The 20807-nt window shown below is 36.1% G+C and overlaps 1 protein-coding gene across 1 annotated transcript in view; it reads right to left on the bottom strand.

Annotated features, from left to right (window-relative positions):
• The window catches only part of STS (steroid sulfatase), an 86812-nt gene extending 76506 nt beyond the window's left edge, over positions 1-10306 (bottom strand). The window contains exons 1-3 of the mRNA XM_065741299.1: positions 10173-10306; positions 9933-10071; positions 8848-9130 (exon numbers count right to left, since the gene is read on the bottom strand). The gene's annotated coding sequence lies outside the window, so the exon portion shown is untranslated. The remainder of the gene's footprint in view (positions 1-8847; positions 9131-9932; positions 10072-10172) is intronic.
• Between the last annotated feature and the right edge of the window lie 10501 nt (positions 10307-20807).

The raw sequence follows: 20807 nt of genomic DNA, 5'->3' as shown, positions 1-20807 counted from the left end.
TAAAAATAGTAACAATTCAATGTAATCTTATTGTTCCCCACAATTCTATAGTAGAAGATGAAAATTAGTTAGTCACTTGTTGTTCGGTTTACATATTTTCTTTCCCATATATATATATTATATAATTAAAAACAAACAAGCAGTTAGAAACTCAGTGATGGTACTTCTGTATATATAGATGCACTACACAGAAATAAATCATGACATTAAATTGCAGTATTTTTTTTTCTTGAGGTATAAATATGACTTTAGGAACACAGGAACTGAAATAATTTAGAATCAAAATTTCAAATGTACACTGCAGAAAAGGTTCATCAATTCTGCTCCTGAATTGAGTGAACATTTCCTGAACAAAGGAAAATGCTCTTTTTAGACAGGATAACATATCATGTCAAAGAAAGATAAATATATGCACTACAAAATTATTGAAAGGAATATTTAAGAAAAAAGCTTCACAAATATAATGACCTATAGCAAAATTGTGTGAACATATATTTTACATATTATAATATCCTATAAAAATAGCTTATGCTTTATCCAAGTTGAATCAGGAAGAGTAATGCAATGTATACAATGCTACATTGAATTATATTCTTTTATAACGGCATAGTAGATGTGCATGCTATGAATACTACTTTACCTATATAGGGATTTGTCAAATCTCTGCTTAAACTGACTATGCTCTGGCTAAACTTGAGTACCTCTAGGCTTTGATGGGCTGTGCCAAGTACATTCATCACAAGAGAACATAGACTTTTTTTCTTTTGTTCCTAGTGATTCTGGATTCTGGCAACCTTTTTCAAACATAGATGAAGTAGGAATATCACCTGGACACCTGATGATGCTGGGACAAAATGGAAAATGGAGGACACCTTGCAACTTCTACTGAGATAGAAATTTGAGAGCGAAAGAGTAGGAAAAAGAACTAGAAAAACAAATTTCCAGAGGGAATGGGGACAGCAGGTCAAGAAAGAAAAAGCTGTAAATCAGTGAATTACAGTAGATAAAAAGCAACTGGAAAGAACATAAAGAATTCAGAACTGGAAGAGCTTGTAGGAAAGGACTAAACATCAAGGGAGACCAATTCATAAATCAGTGCGGTGTGATGGGCACAAGTATCCATAAACACACAGTCGTCACAACTGGTAGAACTTGTTCTGACTTGAATAAAAATCAAGAAAGGAAATTAGAGACCAAGCTGAAATGAGAGTAGTAGAAATGAGGAAAAATAGTACAAGGGTTTAATAAATGTAAAGTGATAGTATGATAGTGGTCAGGCAGAGAAATTGAGGAAAAAGGGTGAGAGAGCTGGGACTGAGTGGGATTAAAAGGCTGAGGAGCTATGATTAAGGAAGTTGAAGCAAAATAGTTGGAAATAAGAGCCTCCACAGATGACACTTGACCAGTAATGAGTGATGTTTCCCAGGGGTTAGTATTGGGGCCTGTCCAGTTTAGTGTTTTTATTGATGACCTGGAAAAGGGACTTCCTATGCATCTGTTTGTGACTATTTACCCTTGTCCTATCACCACACACTGCAGAGAAGTGTCCAACCTTGTCCCTTTGCCTTAGATATTCATGGATGTGAAACAGATCCCCTCTGAGTCTTCTTTTCTCAAGGCTGAACAGATTCAGGTCTTTCATCCTCTCCTCATAAGAGAGGTGTTCCATGCCCTTTATCATCTTTGTGACCTTCCACTGGACTCTCTACAGGAGATCCCTGTCTTTTTTGTACAAGGGAGCCCAGAACTGGACACAATACTCCAGGTGAGGCCTCACCAGGGAAGAGTAGAGGGGGAGGGTCACCTCCCTTGACCTGCTGGCCACGCTTTTTTTAATGCACTCCAGGATCCCATTGGCCTTCTTGGCCACCAGGGCACACTGCTGGCTCATGGCCAACCTGTCATCCACCAGCACACCCAGGTCCCTCTCTTCAGAGTTCCTTTACAGCAGGTCATCCCCCAACCTGTATACCGGAGCATGCATTTATTCCTTCCTAGGCACAAAACTAAACTTGCTCGTTAAACCTCATCTGGTTCCTTTCTGCCCAACTCTTCAGCTCATCCAGGTCCCACTGAATGGCAGCACAGCCTTCTGGTGTGTCAGCCATTCCTACCTGCTTTATATCATCAGCAAACTTGCTGAGGATGGACTTTATCACCTCATCAAGGTCATTGATGAAGATGTTGAACAGGATTGGACCCAGCACCAACCCCTGAGGAACACTGCTAAGTACAGGCCTCCAACTGAACTCTGTGCCATTGATCACAGCCCTCTGAGCTCTGCCAGTCAGCCAGTCCTCAGCCCACCACACTGTCCACTGACCTATTCCATACCTCCTCAAGTTTGTTATTAGGATGCTGTGGGAGACAGTATCAAACGTCTTGCTAAAATCAAAGTAGACTACATTCACTGCTCTCCCCGCTCCACCCAGCCAGTAATGTCATGACAGAAGGCCACCATGTTGGTCAAGTACAATCTCCCCCTGGTGAACCCATGCTGACTACTCCTGATAACTCTCATTTCTTCCAATTTCCTGGAGATGGCATCCAGAACAAACTGTTCCATCACCTTTCCAAGGATGGAGGTGAGGCTGACTGTCCTGTAGTTCTCCAGATCCTCCTTCTTGCCCTTTTTGAAGACTGGAGTGACACTGGCTATCCCAGTCTTCAGACACCACTCCCACTCTCTAAGACCTCTCAAAGATGATAGAGAGCTGTTCAACAATCACCTCTGCCAACTCCCTCAGCACATGTGGATGTATCCCATCAGGGCCAATGGATTTATGTATGTTGACGTTGCAAAGACACTCTTGGACCATCTCCTCCCTCACCAAAGGGGAACCTTCCACTCCCCAGACCCTCTCATCCCCATGGGCCAGGAGTCTCAAGGGGGAATTCCCACAGTGAAGACAGCAGCAAATAAAGTGTTCAGTATCTCAGACTGTGCAGAGAAAAAAGACCAGAGGGTGTAGGTTGATGCTTAACTGAACATGAGCCAGCAGTGTGCCCAGGTGGCCAAGAAGGCCAATGGCATCCTGGCTTGTATCAGAAATAGTGCTGCCAGCAGAGCAGGGAGTACAAGTCTCTCTGTACTCTGCACTAGTGAGGACACATTAATGCAATTTTCAATTCCTGTTTTACTTTCCCTACAGTGTAATAGGACTAATGATACTAATAATAATTCCCCTCTTCCCAAGGTAGATGCTGAATTGGGAAGATTTAAGAAGGTGCTCAATTTCCTACAATGAAAGTCATATAAGGATATGGATTTCATACATGCTGTTTCAATCTATAATAATTTAATTACTGCATGTGAATTGACATGTATATGTAGACAGATGCATCCATATACATGCATATCCTACTTTTTCAACACATGTTCAAATTAAATATTTAGGTTTCTAGTACATATTTAAAATATATCATAAAAAGATAAAAATAAATGTGTAAGAAGCAATTGAATAAAGCAAATCATAGATATTATCCACTATTTATTATTTCAGATGGATTTATTATACACTTTTAATGTCTAGCTTTCTGCATTAAAAATGTTGGCAAATCATATAGAAGCCAAAGACTTGGCTTCTCCCCCCCCCTCCACCCCTGAAGATAATCAGTTATATGATTCAGTTTTTCAACTTTATCTTGATTAATACACACTTATGCATTTCTTACAAGAGTAATAATACAAAACTCTCTGGAATCCCCTCCATCCCAACTGAGTAAACAATTTATCTCTAAACTTCTTTTCTGATATAATGGAGACAATGCTTAATATACTTCATCCTTGACGGTATAATGTTTTCTGGTGAAATAAGCAACATTTGAAGATGTTCACCCTATTAAACATCGCTGTGCTAAAGTGGTATGCACATTTAAAACAAAAACAAAAAAACACAAAAAAAAAACAAAAAAACCCAACAGGTTTTACCTTGCTTAACTGATAAATTTCTGTTGCTAGATTAATTCAAAAGTCCCAATTCATCTCTAAGACCAGTTCTATCTGTTACCTCCTTTGTGTCATACTACCTCAAAAAGATAAATAAAACAATATCCTTTGGGCCTGATTCTAATGATAATTCATTTAGATAAACAAACTTTACTTTGCATTTGCAACAGACTAAAACCATGCAAAAATTCAGTTATGACATCCTAACTAGTAACTTAATCTCAGCTTCATTTTTTTTGAAGATTGTGTACGTGAATGAAAATCTGTATTTAAATTATTAAAAGTTGTCTTATTGTAATAAAGAAACTGTCTTACTAAAAGACAGATAATTTGCATAAATTCATCTTAGAAAAACAGAACAAACAATGATGATATGCTAGGTTTGAATCAAATCTACACAAAGCCACAAAGTCTCTATCAGACCTAAGTTCAATTTATGTATCTTTAAAATGATCTCTCAAAAATTTACTAGTTTCATTTCAACAAAATTATAGAACTTAACAGCAGTATTGTTAAATGATAAACCATTTTTTTCCTTGTAGTAAATCATATCATGAATGGAAGAAAATATTTTATTTTTTAATACAGTACCATTATTTTTAATAAAAAAAAAACAAAAACAAAAGAAACAAACAAACAAAAAAAAACAACACTTCAAAAAACTGCATAATTAGATAAGTATATTAGTTCCATGATTATTGTACAACAACATTCGGTCTGATAAATACACATTAGGAATTTAGTTCTAAATGTGGGTTCTGGTCAGCAGCAAAATAAAGGAGAAACATAGGTAGTCATTCTATCTGTCTGATACCCATCATCCTGAGTGACTTAAAAAAAAAAAAAAAGATAAATTATGATTAACTGTTAATAATACTAACAATATCAATACTAATAATAATATAATGTAATTTCCCAGAGACACATTTTCTAAAAAGCCAAAATAAATATTTCAGATTCAGTAATAGCACATAATTAAGATGTATATGAAGATGTGTTTCTGCTCAGCTTTTACAGTCAGAGGGATTTTAGGTCAGTGTTTTATGTCAGCATGTGTTTTGTGTTTAGCTTAAAGGTATAATAAAATACCATTAGATTTTGATAGAAAGCAAAGGTATGAGAGATGAGAAAGTTTCCTCTCTGAAATCCATAGCTGCTCACTTCAATAAATATTACATAGTAATGAAGAAATGTGCAAAACTGTTGACATATGCTAGTATTAAAATCTGTTTTTATGTATATGCCTGTTAGAATAAGAACTTAACAATGTTACATTAAACAATATAATATGACACTTCCTTAAATATTTAGCTTAAACTCATCCATAATATCGAGCTTAATTAATATTTTTGAAAGCTGCTGAGTCAGGTTTTTGTTATATACCAGAGCTAGATGATGTGTGAAATGGCTGTTTCCAAGAGTGCCAAATGGAACCGAGGAAGAAATTGTGTGGCAAAAACTGTCTCTTCTGAGTTACTCAATGGCATCTTCTGGAGTATGTAAAGATCTAAGCTATCAATTTCATAACATAATATTATTGCATTTCCCTCTACCTAAAACCACTTTTCTAGTCAAAGTGGTTTACTACACAAATTGCTGTGAAACGGTGAGTTAATTTCTCTTTGCTACATAAAGCTAACAAGGAGCTCATCAATAAAATGATACAGTGTGTTATGCTGTTTCCAAAAGGACGTTCCACTTCAAGAAAAGAGAAACTGTATTTGCATACATTTGTTCTCAAAACGTGAGATTATTATTTTTAAAACAGCTCTATTGTTATTTATGCTTTCATTATGACAGCACTCTAGGATTCTCAATACAGCTTATTGTGTCAGAGTCAACAACTGAAAAAAGGCTGCATTCACACAATGTAATTTTACCTAAAAGCCTATATGGCCTTTACCAACTAGGTAGTCATGGTGCAAACCAATCCATCTGAATTTTATTCATCTCAGACTTACGCATTTAGCCTGAGTTAATAATCCAGGCATCCTCTCTAATTAATAGGAAGAGACAAACATGTTAAGAGGATGATTCAACTCTTCTTAAGATTGATACAATGAAATGTTGAAAGTGATTTTCATGATCTTTTCCCAGAGAAGAAAGAGAGCCTAAGCACCTAATTTAGACTATATGTATATAAAAGGAATAAAGTTGTATGAAATGTATCCCAACTTGATAATGTTGGGTTGTCTATGTGAGCTGAGGACACGACAGGAGGAAAAAAAAATAAACTTTCCGGAGTACACAACCAGTGTACTTTTCCATTAGTATAATGTGTTCTACCAACTGTACTATTACTTTGTGTAATGCCACTGAGAACTAGGTACAATTGTTCTTGAGTTTTACCTGCAACATTTTTCTTCAAGGGATGAACATAACAATTTTTCCTTTCCAAACCGGACAGTAATCTGATGAATATTCTATCCTAAGTACCCTACTGTTTCATTATTATTAATTAAAATATAAAGAAATTATATGAGCAATTACATCTAACAGCAAAGATTGCTCTATGGGAATATCGGTAATTCAGTCTATGAATAAAGTTGGCTATAGCCAACCCCATGCCAGCCCTGTATTTAGGTTACATTCACAAGTGTGATCAGACAAATAAACCTTATCTCTGACAGACTTTTGACAGAACAGAAATTGCATTCCCTGCTGCTACCTGAGCCAGATGATATTTCAAGGGAGCTGTTGTCAGAGGCAACCAACCGACTGATTGTGAGTGCAGTCTGATTGTGGTTCACAGCTTCTTCCCTGCTGCCTTCTTGCCTAAGGGCTACAGAGACACTGGGAAACCAAAGCAGCAGGTGACCAGCCAGCCATTGCTAGAGCCTATTACCTTCTTTCAGGCTAGAACCTATTACTTTCCCACAGGAGAATAAAACACTATAGGTTCTGACATGGGAAGAACCAGCCTGTGGCTGTGCCTAGGCACTGTCTGGCAACTCATATGGAAAAGTTGCACTTCTTCCCACAGACCCAAATATCATGTCTCCCAGTCTCTCTCATCACACAAGGCAGATACACTCATCCTGGTTACACGATGGTGATGAACCTGCTTATCCTCTCCAGTAAAGGGTAGGAGAAAAGAGAGTAATGGTGTACCTATCATAGGAGATATATACATATATAGGTCTTTTGATGGCAAAAAGTATACTGTAACAAATCCTCACATTTGTTTACTGTTCAATCTGCCCCACTGCACAAACTGAGCATTGCTGTATTAGAATGTATGTAAACAGACTGAGAGGAAATTTCTGTGCCTAGCTGTCCATTTTGCAGGGGCACACAAGATGCAAAATAATCACTTTGTTTTCCTTTTTCTTCATTTGCACAAGTGAAAGACATGAAGAAAAGGTGAGATTAACAACTTCTTGAAAACCGTGTTTTTTCGCATTTCCTAATAAAAAGGAAAGCTTTTTTCTCACTTCAGTCATATAACACTCAGAAATGATGTGCATTTACTTCTGACATACAACAAACATTCAGGGACTGATGCGTCCTCATTCTGCAGACAGACATGATCATGTCTCTGGAAAACTCTATGAAATTTTTGATGGGATATTTTATAGCAAATTAAAAAACAATGCAAAAAAATTTTTTTTAAACTCACTTCTATTTTTACACCTAGAAAAATGATCTGCTTAGAATTTTCAAGGTGAAACCAAACTCCTTGTTTTTGTCTTGAGCTGAGAGATATTATTAGTCTACTGCTTTGAACAGAGCTAAAAGATTTGCTTGAATATTATTTTTTATGACATTTCAAGATCATAAAGAAATAGAAAAAGTATATCAAATAAGATTTTTTTTTCATTTTCTTGTGGTACACCAGTATTAACTTTCTTTTAACATTTGAACAGTTTCTCAGTAATAGCTACAGGGGTCTCATTATCTTCTGGCCTGGACTGGAGCATGCTTCAAGTATGTTTGAAATGAATAATGTGTTTTTTAAATCATATCAGAATGTCTGCAAGTAATTTTTTTTACTTCATTCTTTGCCCTTAGGTATGACACATAGTTATATTCTTAAAAGTTGTATTCTGCTTATCAGTGGAAAAAGAACACATCATTCTTTGTCTGACGTGCATTGCTCAGAACTAGTAATTTACTGCTACTATTAACAACTGCCATAAGAGACAACATATTCAATTGTCGGTTATAATAACTGATATAAATTTAAGATCTAACTCTTCTTACATAGCTAAGTGTAACATATGTAAATCCATGTCATCAACTTCTAATTCACAGCTCCCAGTTTGTCAGCAGTGCTGAATATAAACATCATTCCCCCTAAAAACAGTAGAATTCTAGTTTATTGATTTGATTTCTAATTAAATACATTTTGTAATACTAGGGATTCTAAAAGAAAACAAGTTTGTATACCAGTCTGGCTAGTTTAAGACAATGTCAGAGGAGAAACTATCTGAGCTCTGTGTCCTAAGATGTCTTTGTAAAATGACTGTTCAACTGATTCTGATTCTTTAGCATGGCAGGAAAACAAAACAAAGCAAAACAAACAAACAATCTTTACATCTTGGCCTTTTAATTTCAAAAATTTGTCCAGGAACCAAAAAATCGAGGATCAGTGTCATTCTGAACTTGAAGCAGTTCAAACCTGCATTTTCACAGCCTAGAGTGCTACAGTCATGCATAATTGTGGTTAAGAATTTCATCAGAAATGTCTTGACTACCTCCAATCCTTCTTCTGACTCTAAACTGATATTCTTTCAGTTTTCTCCACAAAACATTCTCTTACAGAATCAAGAAATCAACCCACAAACTCTTCTAGCATTCTAATCATTTGAATGTCAGTAGCATTTGTCCTTATTTCTTCAATTCTCTTCCCACTTACGAATGCTACTGTGATGTCAATACAAACTCAGAATGAATACCTCTTGGATGCAGCTGCTTGCTTCGTCCAATTCTTCCTGTCCAGGTGCTGCTGTTTCCACTACTGCTCCATCACTACTCCTGCTGCTGCTCTTCCTCTCTGCTTGACTCCTCCATGACTTTTGTCCCCACCAAATATGCTTTCCACCAGGCAGCAGTATGTAGTGCTCTCCTCACTGGCTATTGTGGTTCTCCCGGTATTAGAACAGCCTCAACTGCTGGTCTGACAGGGACTGAACACCCAAATACAGGTTTGCACTTCCTAAAATCCAGGTGGAGAGTACCCTAAGGGCAGATGGAATCCATGTTATTAATGAGTCATTACAAAACTGCATAGCAAGTAATACATGTGGTCAGATTCATACATCCTTTCAACATATTTTTTGGTTAAATTGACTTATTCCTTTCTCATCTTCTTTCCTCCTTGTCTCAGGTCTGTGTCCAAATAGAATCCTTCTGCAGAAACATGGCAGATAGAGTCTATTTAGAAGCTATGACATTTGCCACACCTGCTCTCTCGCCATCTTCTCTGTCTCAGTAGTTCCCCTTATGGATATTGTTTCCTCAGTAACCATGTTTATATCCAGTGAACAGGTTGGATATGTGTGAGATTACAAAGGAAGAGATTAGCCTTACTTAATATCACTTAAAAAGCCAGTTAAGTCTTATACTATTCCACCTTTGAATCAGAGGGATTTGGTTAGATTACACTGCACATAAACCAGGGTCACTTCAAAACTCCAGGCTTATTTTGAAACTTAGCCACTTCCAAAACTATTTAACAATTTATTTCCATTGGATCTTGAAAGAATCTGTAATCAAAATTACATACACTTCCAACATTACTTTTTAAACACCCGGAGCTTAAGTGGTAAGAAAAAAACCACACTCTTACAGCTAGAAAATGTTCTACTACGTAAGCAACCTGCTTCATTTTTCATTCAAAATGCTTTCACAATTCAGGTAAAGCTTATGCTCTTTTTAGCTCACTGTAGGCGAAGAATGTTCTATTTCATGGCAATACTTAACAATAAAGTGCATTTTGTTGGGAAAATAAATAAATAATAACCATTATGTAAAATAGTACCTTACATACAAGAGAAGATGGTATTAGTATTCCTTTTTTCTTTCTTATGTAAAATATATTAAATTAATCTAATGAGGAAAAGACATCATTGCATGTTATTACTTCCCATAATTACTAACTTCCAGTCATGAAGAATTTGCTTTGATCTGTGAAAAAATATGAACACCACCAACAAATGAACACAAAGTTTACAATGAACCTATATATAATAGCATATTTGGGTGTGGAGAGGCATTTTACCTTGCAGCACGGAATTGTTTCTATTTCTGCCTCTAGTATTCAAACAAGATGGCTGTGCCTGTATTATCAGTAAAAGAGTGCAAAGTCCAGTCACGTGAGCTGAAGCAGAAGGGTGGAGGGGAAGAGGGAAGGACAACACTGAAAGAAGACAGAATGTGTTGTTACACAACACTTACATTGCTTTGTGATAAGAAACTAACTCACTAGAAGGAAGGATTTCAACATGTTTTCAAAATGCATATAATACAAACCTAATCATGATCTCACTTCATTTAGGCGCTGAAGTGTAGGAACTGCAGGTATGTTTCTGCCTCCTATACACATCGTAAACATCTCTGCAGAATATCTAGCAACATTAAAAAAACACTATTAAAATGCATTGAGAAGCATTATTTCAGAACATTAGTTTTTGGACTTTTCCACCTGAGGTGATATTAAGGTGAAATTAAGAAATTTTCTCTACATAAATATTGTACACCAGAGCTAACGTTTTGGTTACTATGCATTCTCCTTAGAACTGACGTGATAACAGAAAATGACTACTCCCAGAAAGTCCAAGGACCCTAATACTAAAACTCAGTCATTAACCATTGAAAAGTAGTCATTAGTTTGTGTATTATACACCTCCATCTACCCCAATCTATTTTTAACAACAAATCTTGATCAGAAAGATACATCTAAAGAAATGTGACAACAACTACCAGTGACACAAGAGAATCTGCAACCCTTGCATTCTAAACGCAGAACTTCATTTTCCTTTCAGCCAAAATACTGAAGCTAAATGAATGACTGGGATAAAACAAACCGAAACAATATTTCTACATAGTTGTCTACATGTAGCATTTATGTTAAAATTTTCTTTGCTTCAAGAAATCAGCACAGTTTGTTCAGAGCTTTTCTCCTGTGTTTTTCCCTGTACTCTAAAATAGTATTGCAAAATAAGAACAACGAAAGTATTTTAAATTAACAACTTTCTCTCTATTTTATCTCAAATACAAATAAAAAATGTTAGTTCTACGTTACAACTAGAAAACAAACAAAAAAACAAAAGAACTGTCTTGCAGTAGCTGAAAGCACTGGAAGCTAAAGTTAAAGTCCAACTAGTTTTCTAAAATTCTCAATAACGTCTGTAAAATAAGTAATCAGCTATTTTTGAATCTCTCTGATAAATCATATTTTTGATAAATCAGATTTCAGAAAGTACTGAAAAGTCCTTCATGTAGACCAAGGAATCAGTACAAAAGATGCAACAGATGAGATGCAACATCTACTGGAAAACAAACAAACAATACACACACACAAATCTTAGTACTTTACCAACTTTCTTATGTATGTGTACTGCAAATAATAGAATAGAGATGTATAGTACCTATTCACTTACAACAAAATGTTAAAAAACTAAATTATTATTAATAAATATTAAAAACCTAAATTATTATTAATAAATATTAATAATTAAAAACTGACATGATGTAAATAGAAGGAAATTATAACAAAATGAGTGTATGCCAAAATATAGACAAATTGAATGAGAAGACTTACCTGCTTTAATACGACAATTCAAGTCATTCAACATAGAAAATCAAACATTAATCTTTAGACACCAAGTAGGAAACAGTATCTACTCACCTGAATATGAACATCCACATGCATAATAGAGTTACATTCTCTGAATGGGTAAAGAAAAATATTTCTGAACCTGCGTTTGAAAAGAAAGGGAGATATAAAAATCCTTGACTGGATTTATTGGATGCTAGTAGGACAGAGCTGCAGTGGCCCAGAACTTCTGACTCAGTTCATTAAAACATATCTGCTAATGCTTTAAAGTTTTAGTCTCGAACACAACGTGTTCATATACCAGGGAAATTACATGCATCCTTGTGAAAACAAAACATAATAAAGATCACCACAATTTTCAGCTGGCTGAATGATAATGCACATCTAAATTGTTATGCTCCTACACAAATCTATTAGTCCCAACTACTCAAGTGAAATACGGATGTAAGAGAAATAAAATCTCTGCATTACTTCTTTTTCATGGTAAAATCCAAAGAGTGAAGCTAATTTGAGAAAATAATTCTGAAAGTTACAAACATCCAAAATGAAAAGACATCGCTCTGTTGTTCCTATGATCTTTGTATATATAAATTGGATTATTGGTTTTAATAGTATTTATTATTAACCAAATCTTCAGTGAAAAAAAATGGAAAACACTTTGATCCATGCACTCTTTGGTTTTATTTGAGAACACCAATAACAAATTCCACTGTTGAAATTTTTTTAACCGTTTAGTTACCCTGGAGGACTGAAGAAAAATCACTATATGATACAAATTTGTGAAATTTATTGAGAGCAGATGACTGTGAAGTTCTGAGTATGGAATTTATTTTGGCTATTTATTTATTTATGGAACTCAGAGATCTTTTAATGATATTGTCCTTTTCCTCTTCAGGTTTTTCTAGTAATGCCCTATTTCCATGAAAAAAACAACAGATACAAATACAGATACAATAGAATAAAATAAAATATAAAAACAGATACAATAGAAATAATTGATAGAGCAAATTCCAGGTACAAAACACTATTTTCTAACATAATCACCACCATTAGCTATGCATTTTTCCCAGCAATGAACAAGAACTTGCATGCCACACTCAAAAAACTGCACCAGAGAAGGTGACCTACTGTTTCACAGCAGCTATGATGTTATTGCTATGAATATATTGCCTCTGCAGTCTATCTTTCACCAGCCCAAAACAGTTCGATGTCAGAAAGTGCCAAATCCAGAATACACTGTGGGTGTGGTAGGACAATTCAGCCAAGATTGACAATATGCTCCACAGTCTTCAAACTGGCATGGAGCCTGGCATCACGTTGCAAGAGAAAGGTGGTTGTCTTCTCTGTCTTGACTCTGAAAGTTTGAGCCTACAGCTTAGTCAGCATCACAATGTAGCTGACAGTGGATGGTTTGTCTGTGTTCCAGGGGGATCCAGAAAGATCACCCGTTTCTTATTCCCAAAGACAGTGCACATCACTTTACCTGCTGAGAGATGCATCTTGAACTTTTTCTCTGATGGTAAATCACATATCTCCACTCCATGGACTGTTTTTTTGACTCCAGCTTGTAGTGGTCATACCATATCTCATCTCTGGTAATGATGCAATCTAATAAACTGTCACCTTCAGCCTCATATAGGTTCAGTATGTCCTGACAAACTTTCTGACTCACTGAACTAGATATTCAGCTCCATACACAAATCCGTGGTCATAACCCAGTGATATGCATGGATGAGACACTCTTCATTTTGTAGTACAACAACTGGGCATGGCCATCTGGAATGTGGCTCGTCTTTCAGGTTGCTGTTGCTACTGTTGACATACCACCTGCCATCTCATGGTGCTCACATCCACTGTTCGGTCTCAATAAACATTCAGCAAGCATCAGTGAATGCCAATGGGTGCCATTTTTTGTGCACGAAGGAAATCGGTTACGTATCTTTGCTTCATCCACACTTCTGTCAGATGCCATTCTGTCAGACTGCCCCTCTGTTGCTGTTTCACTGGAACAAAATGCAATGGAATATTGGCAGAAAGGTTCAGTCTCTACTGCCATGACATGAAGACCCACCTCTGACATTGTAGGCCAACATAATAAAATAGGAGGCATTACTTTCAGAGCATCCCTTGCGGTATATGTTCCCACTCCTGGCAGGAGGGTCGGAACTAGATGATCTTTAGAAATCCCATCTAACCTGTGATTCTATGATCCAGGTTTTGCATTCACTATTACCAGTTTCTTACTTTCAGATAATATTTATCTAAGTTACTCCAGGTTACATGTAAAACAAGTTCCTTAAAGAAATAAAGGTTTGAATAGAAAGAAAAAATATATATATTCAATTGGACCTACTAGATAATTTATTGTTTTTCCTGGAAATGTTAATTTAGAAAAAGCAGATGAATGTGCAGGTCCTCACTCTTTGCCTGGTTGTTCAAGCAGAAGCAAACTCACAACTAAATTAAATACTTGAGAACTGTAAGAAATCAAACATTTACTCTATTTCCACATACTTTAAGATGCTTTATTTTAGATATCACCCCAGAAGATGCTGGCAGAGAATTTGTGACAAGCGTGCCATCTACTGAATGAAGCTCTTTCCTGAAGCATATGGGCTATCTTCAGAGTTCTGCAACTCAAGAATGCAGCCTAACACTTCCTCATTTCACAACCCCAACTCAAAGTGGTGAGTCTCTGGTGGCACATCCTACTTAATAGGGGTATACACTCATCTTGTTAATAGCTTTTCAAAATTTGTATTAGCCTACTTTTTCCAGATGAAAGAATAATTGTTGGACTAAAAAAAAGGTCATTTAAGAACTATAAAAATATTATTATGGAGCCTGGTTGTCAAATGTGGTCATTATTTATTGCTAGTAGTAGTAACTGGACTAAATGACAGATAACATTTTTGAAACCGTCATACAAGTGTTCATTCAGTAATACAGTTCCTTTCAGATAGCTGCCTCATCACGCTGGCAAGATTACAATTTTTTATACTTAAAAAACGCGGAAAAATCTTTCAAACTGTATGAAGGCATAGTAAGCTCCTAATTGGCTAGATATCACAGAATCATGAGAATTGTAGGGGTTGGACAGGACCTCTAGAGATCATAGTGTCCAACACCCCTGCAAAGCAGGCTCCTTACAGCAGGCTGCAGAGGTAGGTGTCCAGGTGAGTCATGGATATCTCCAGAGAAGTAGAATACATAACCTCCCTGGGCAGCCTGTTCCAGTGCTCTGTCAGCCTTACTGTGAAGAAGTTCCTTTGTATATTGGTGCAGAACTTCTTATGCTCCAGTTTATGGTCATTTCCCCTTGCTCTGTCCCCACAGACCACTGAATAGAGGTTGGCCATGTCCCTTTGACTCCCACAATAATAATGACAGTAATAATAAACTGCATAGGCAGACATAAAGGTAAGACTTCACATGCAGATAGGTTGTCAAAAAAGATGATAACATTAACAGATCACAAAGATGAAGAGAGATAGAAAAAGGTTCAATAATTTGGGAATTATCTTCCGCTCTTATAACACTCAGGGTGGACTTTGACTATAGCAGCATTCTTAAACTTAAAAAATCCTTATGTACAAGATTTGTTCAAGTACTAACAACTATCATGTTTTACATCACTGGAGTGTGTTGCCACTGATCTCTTTTAGTGGAGTATAATACCAAATATATTTAATAAAGACATAGCTACAAGCAATTCATCAAGAAAAACTTAAGTAAGTGGCAACAAAAGTTTTCAGCTTTTGAAAGTAAATAGCAAACACTGAAATAAGCAAAGGGAAATATAAAGTCCAAGTAAAGACTAATGACAAAAATTTGTTTTAATTCTGAAATATATTTGCACCAAGATAAATCTAGACATGGCAGATTTTAGAATCTCCCACTGATTTCTTCCGCTGATCATAATGGTACCAATGGTTTGATTATAAATGTTCATCAATTATCTTTCCCTCTCACTTTTCTAAAACACATATAAACTTGATCACAGTAAAAGTCCAGAGATTATTAATTATATACTGTAATATTCATATAACAATTTGCTGAAACAGGGATTGACCTCAAACAAAAATGTTTGCATGTGTAGAGAGAAAGTAGGGAAGTAATTTCAGAAAGGCAGAGAGGCATTTCTAATTGGAATTTTGACTTCTCTGGGACATATGTTAATTCTTGCAACTAAGAAAGACTTCAAATTCCCCTAGTCAATATATCTAACATAGTTCAGCTTCAATACCAGCTGTGCTTAGGACTGCCCCCTTCCGTCCCACCATTTCTGCTTCCTGATCAGAGCATGGTGTTATGGCTTCTCTGTCTAGATAGATTTAGATACTCCAAACAGAATAACCATTCCAAATAAAAAAAACACAGCTGGCTTCCAGCTGTCTCCTGTACTACCTAGGTATAGACTGTGTGTTCACCTCTGAGCATTCTGGGCTGAAGGTCAGCTAGTTCATTTTTCTCTGGTCTGCTTTCTGAGAAGAAACTACATTATAAGGGCACACACTTGCACAGAATTCAGAACTGAGCTGTGAAGATTCAACTCTCCAGCTCATTACGTGCTGCCTGGGCTACACACACAAGAAACTTTAAAACATGTCAGATCAGTGCCTCAAAATACTTGTTATCAAGAAAATATAAATTTTATCTCTTTACAATCTGATGATGTAATTAGAGGGAATGGCTTCAAGTTGTGCCAGGAGAGACTCTGATCTCAGGAAATACTGCTTTTCCAAAAGAATAGTCAGGCATTAGAATGGGCTGCCCAGGGAGGTGGTGGAGTCACTGACCCTGGAGGTGGTCGGGGAATGCTTAGATGTTGTGTTAAGGGATATGGCTTAGAGAGAACTATTGGTGACAGGTGGACAGTCGGACTGGATGATCTTGTAGGTCTTTTCCAACATTGGTGATGCTATAATTCTGTGATCTACTGCAGTCTTGGACAAAGTTCAGCTTAGGATTAATTAAAAGGGTCCACTGGAAGGGAATCTGCATTTAGTTCTACCCTTATTGTGGGCAATCAAGTGAGGAATGTCTTGCTTAGAAGAGTTAATGAAATACATGTTCTATGTGGCACTACCTTCCCCACCCCACCCCCTCCACCCCCCCATTATTTACAACAATCAAACTGTAGTAAAGTGAAAAAAAATAGAGCCATAAAACTCACATGCCAACAATGAAACCAGTAAGTACAACCAGTATTTTAGGATCTTTTGATAATGTAAATTAGATAAATAAAATTTACTAGGGATCCAAAAGAGGAAGCCATAGGAAAAGCAAAACAAGATAAAACACTTCAACTTTTATCTTGGTATGCATTTCTTTCTGCCTTAATCCTTCTGATATTTTAAGGATAAGCAGGACCCATCCATTAAGCATTTAAGATTTCAGTGACAATGACACTGTTAATAATTTGCACATTTTCACTGTGTGCAGCCAGTATTTTACTGGAAGACCAAAAATTATGTTAAAAGGCTAATTCACGAGCCATGTAATGTAGAGGAGTGAGAATTATTCTCTCTGGCTTTAATGGAAACAACAAATGACCCTGAAGCACGACATTAAACTCTCATTTCCCAGCTTCTGAACCTGTACATTTCATTGCCAATTCTCATCAATAAATATAAAAATTGTCATCTAAAAATATGTTAGATCCCTTGTCCTCTCTTGTGTGCTTGGTTGGTTCTTCTAGAATTTCACCCCTCATTGCTGCTTAAGAACCTTATCATAGTGTCTCATCTAAATTTATAGATTTTCAATGTATATCTTCACTTTTTTCTCCTTTAAGCATAATTCATCGTCTTTCTCACCTTTATAACTAACTCACTTGTAATTGGTGAAAGATATGAAAATCCAGAAAACAGAGGGCTCTTACTTCTCTGTATGCTTTGCAATAAGAATATCCGTACTAATAGTTAAGGAAGTTACATTTCCATTTGACTTTTTATATTTACATACATATATTTATAATCAATAAAAAATAATGTAGAACAGCAGATATACAGTACTGTTTCATTGTCAAGATATATGCTTGATTTCCTTTTTTCAACCATAAAAACATGAACAGAAAAAATATAATTGAATTCACATTCTTAAGACAAAAAGCTTTTCTTCAGTGACATTCAACACTGGGAGGAGTTTCATTTTCTGAGGACTTACAGGCTCAACTATAGCAACTGTTGTGAATCTCAGTTGATACCTGAGTTAAATTACATTTAACTCTGTGTCATTCCAAGTAATTTGTTACTAATAGTGGGTTTAAAAGCTGTTCACGTAAATCATCATGAAAGCTTTTAAATTACTCGAGTAATTTATTCATTTTATTCAAGGGATTTATTCAAGTCTTTAGATTCTTTTTTAAATATTCAAACCAAAACGGATTAAAATCTGTTTATCCTCTTTGCAATAGCACCTGCAGAACAAGAAAAATAAAATTCAGCATTTTCAGCATGATACACATTGTGCATGATGCTTCTATCCTTGTTACAAACTTACTGCAAGTGTATCTATGTTTTAAGAACAGTATAAAGTAATGAGATAGGAAACTGTAATTTTTATTCAACTCTTATTACTCAAGAAAATACTTAAGCATATCCCAAAAGTTTTATTCTCCAGGAAAATAACTTTAGAAATAAGTTTCCATGGTTGGGAAAACTTTTTATCTTCAAGGTAAAAAAAAAAAAAGAACATAAAAAGATTAAAAAAACATTATATAGCCTGTGTACAATGCACATCTGTGATCTTTTGGTTTGCTTGGACCACGTTAAGTGAAGAACTGTCTTGGGCCACATATAGAATATGTAATATAGTCAAAATTTATATGTAACAAAAATTTTTTTTTTTAATTTTTCACAGCTTTAAAAACAAATACCAATGGTGTTTGAGATAATTTTTTATTTGAGCTGACTTAAATCTTAGATAAACTTCTTCATTTATCCTTGCATTTAGCAAACTATGACCCATTATGAACGAGAAATTGTGCATGGACTTTCATCCCATTTCATTCTGTTACTGTAAAGACTATATCAAAAATAATAAATCTAAGTGGCCTATATTAAAAAAAAAAAATCATGTGTTTTAATGTAGCTTTGAAGAATCAAGTAAGCTAACATTATGTTGATTACCACCGATGAGCCAAAATAACACAAAGAAAATTGAGGTCACCAGTATGTCAGTGAACCTGACAATCTTGAAAGGTCAACAGTAAGATTTGCAGCATGAACCACTTAATCCTAAAAAGGTTCTTCTTGAGCAGCATATTTTTTTTCGAATAGAATGTATTTCAGATTTGTTTGCACTTTAAACAGTCAAAAGACATGAACTGGAGTTTTACTATGCTAAAGTTTGTAAATATTTTCCCTTTATTTGAGGGACAGTTGAAGTTGTGATCTAAATAATTATGCTTCTCTCTAAAATAGTGACAAAATGTGACTGCTGTAGCTTTTCTCTTGTTAAGAAGTACAGGTGTTGTTATGCTGACAAATACAAATAAAGATGGACTTATTTTATTTCTTAGATTCATTTGGTTTCTAATTTGTAAAATGTATCTCATTACTAACTCTCTAGAAACTTTTGCTTATGCTCTTACAGCAGAAACATACTTTTCCTAAGAGAATAATACTAGGATTACAAGTGTTGAAATGACTATGACTTTTCCTTCTAATGGATTAACACTTTTTTGAATGTAAAAAGAGCAGTTGTGTTAATTTCTTTAGCAGTTCATTGAAATGGGAACAAAGACAACTGCTACCTGAAAAAATGTTTGAACATTGAGTAGTTGCACATTATTTATCAGAGAAACAAAATAGTTTTAGGAATTGTTCTTAACAACCACATTGTAGAGTTACAAATTAAAATTCTATCTGAAAGTATAGAATCAATTTTCTTCCCACAACACAAGAACTAATAAATATACATCATGACCATGCAAGGAATTTTTGAAATACGCTTGAGGCATAACCTTTTTCTTAGCTTACATAGGCAAAGCCTAAGCAGTGATATAAATCATTAGAAAATGAGATATTAAAAACAAATAACAACAATGACAACAAAACAACAAAACAAAAATGACAAAAAAACCCTCTGAAGATACATTTTATTATTAAAAAGATAAAGGCCACAGATAGCTTATCTCTTCTCACTTACAAGAAAAGAGCTATGAGTCTGTGTCTAGGATGTTTCTCACAAATGTTGGGTAAGGGTTCATTTAGTGGACAGATGTTGGGGTAGGTGAGACACAGACGGGGTCTAAACTAAAATTCAAATACTATCGCATGACATCTACAATTAGAGCTTAAAAAAAAATACCACCACCAGTTTAGTAAAATGGTGAAATGAAAAAAAAACTGTCAGAGACAACTGAACTGCAGGAAAGCCTACCTACAGGATGAATAGCACTTCCTTCCAACAGCACTTTGACAGAGAACCTCAGAGCAGCAGAAATCTTCAGGTCAACGTGGCACCTTGGGAGCATGAGACAGCTACCATCATGTCTGCTTCTGCCAACCGGGTTCTGGCCTTTAACTAATGACCAAAATGAGCGGAGAAAATGAAGGTTGTTGAAGGAAAGCTGCAGCTTTCCCTCTCGGCTACTCAAGAGACAGCCAGTTAATGGTGTATGTTGGAAGCGTTTCCTTATTCTCAGGAACACTGGCTTGTTTCTTGAACTTCCAGAGTGAATGAATAAATAAATAAATAAGAAACTAGAGTCACACTCAACAGCCCTTCAGACCAACTGATTTCATGTTTACACACCGCTGCTTTACTTGGTTGGTGTTTCTCCAGCAACACTTTTATGCGGATTTGAGGCTCTCTATTTACAGCTCCAGCCACGATCCAGCAGTACATGTGCCCCTGAGAATTCCTACTTGGGCGAAACTTCGTGGGAAGTTTCTTTAAGCGGTCCCTCGGCACCGCTGCCCGCGGGCCGCCCCGCGGCGCCCGCCCTGCGCTCCACCCAGCGGCTGTGCCCGCGGGCGCCCGGAGGCCAATGGGGCAGGGCAGGGCAGCGCCGCACGCAACAGCCCGGCATCCTCCGCCCTGCGCTGCTCCGCCCGCCTGGCCCTACGG

Source organism: Cyrtonyx montezumae, unplaced genomic scaffold, assembly GCF_038088225.1.
Source record: "Cyrtonyx montezumae isolate F1298 unplaced genomic scaffold, pur_monq_1.0 scaffold_3, whole genome shotgun sequence".
NCBI lineage: Eukaryota > Metazoa > Chordata > Aves > Galliformes > Odontophoridae > Cyrtonyx > Cyrtonyx montezumae.
The sequence above is the reverse complement of the archived record's forward strand: the minus strand, read 5'-3'. Positions and strand labels throughout refer to the sequence as shown.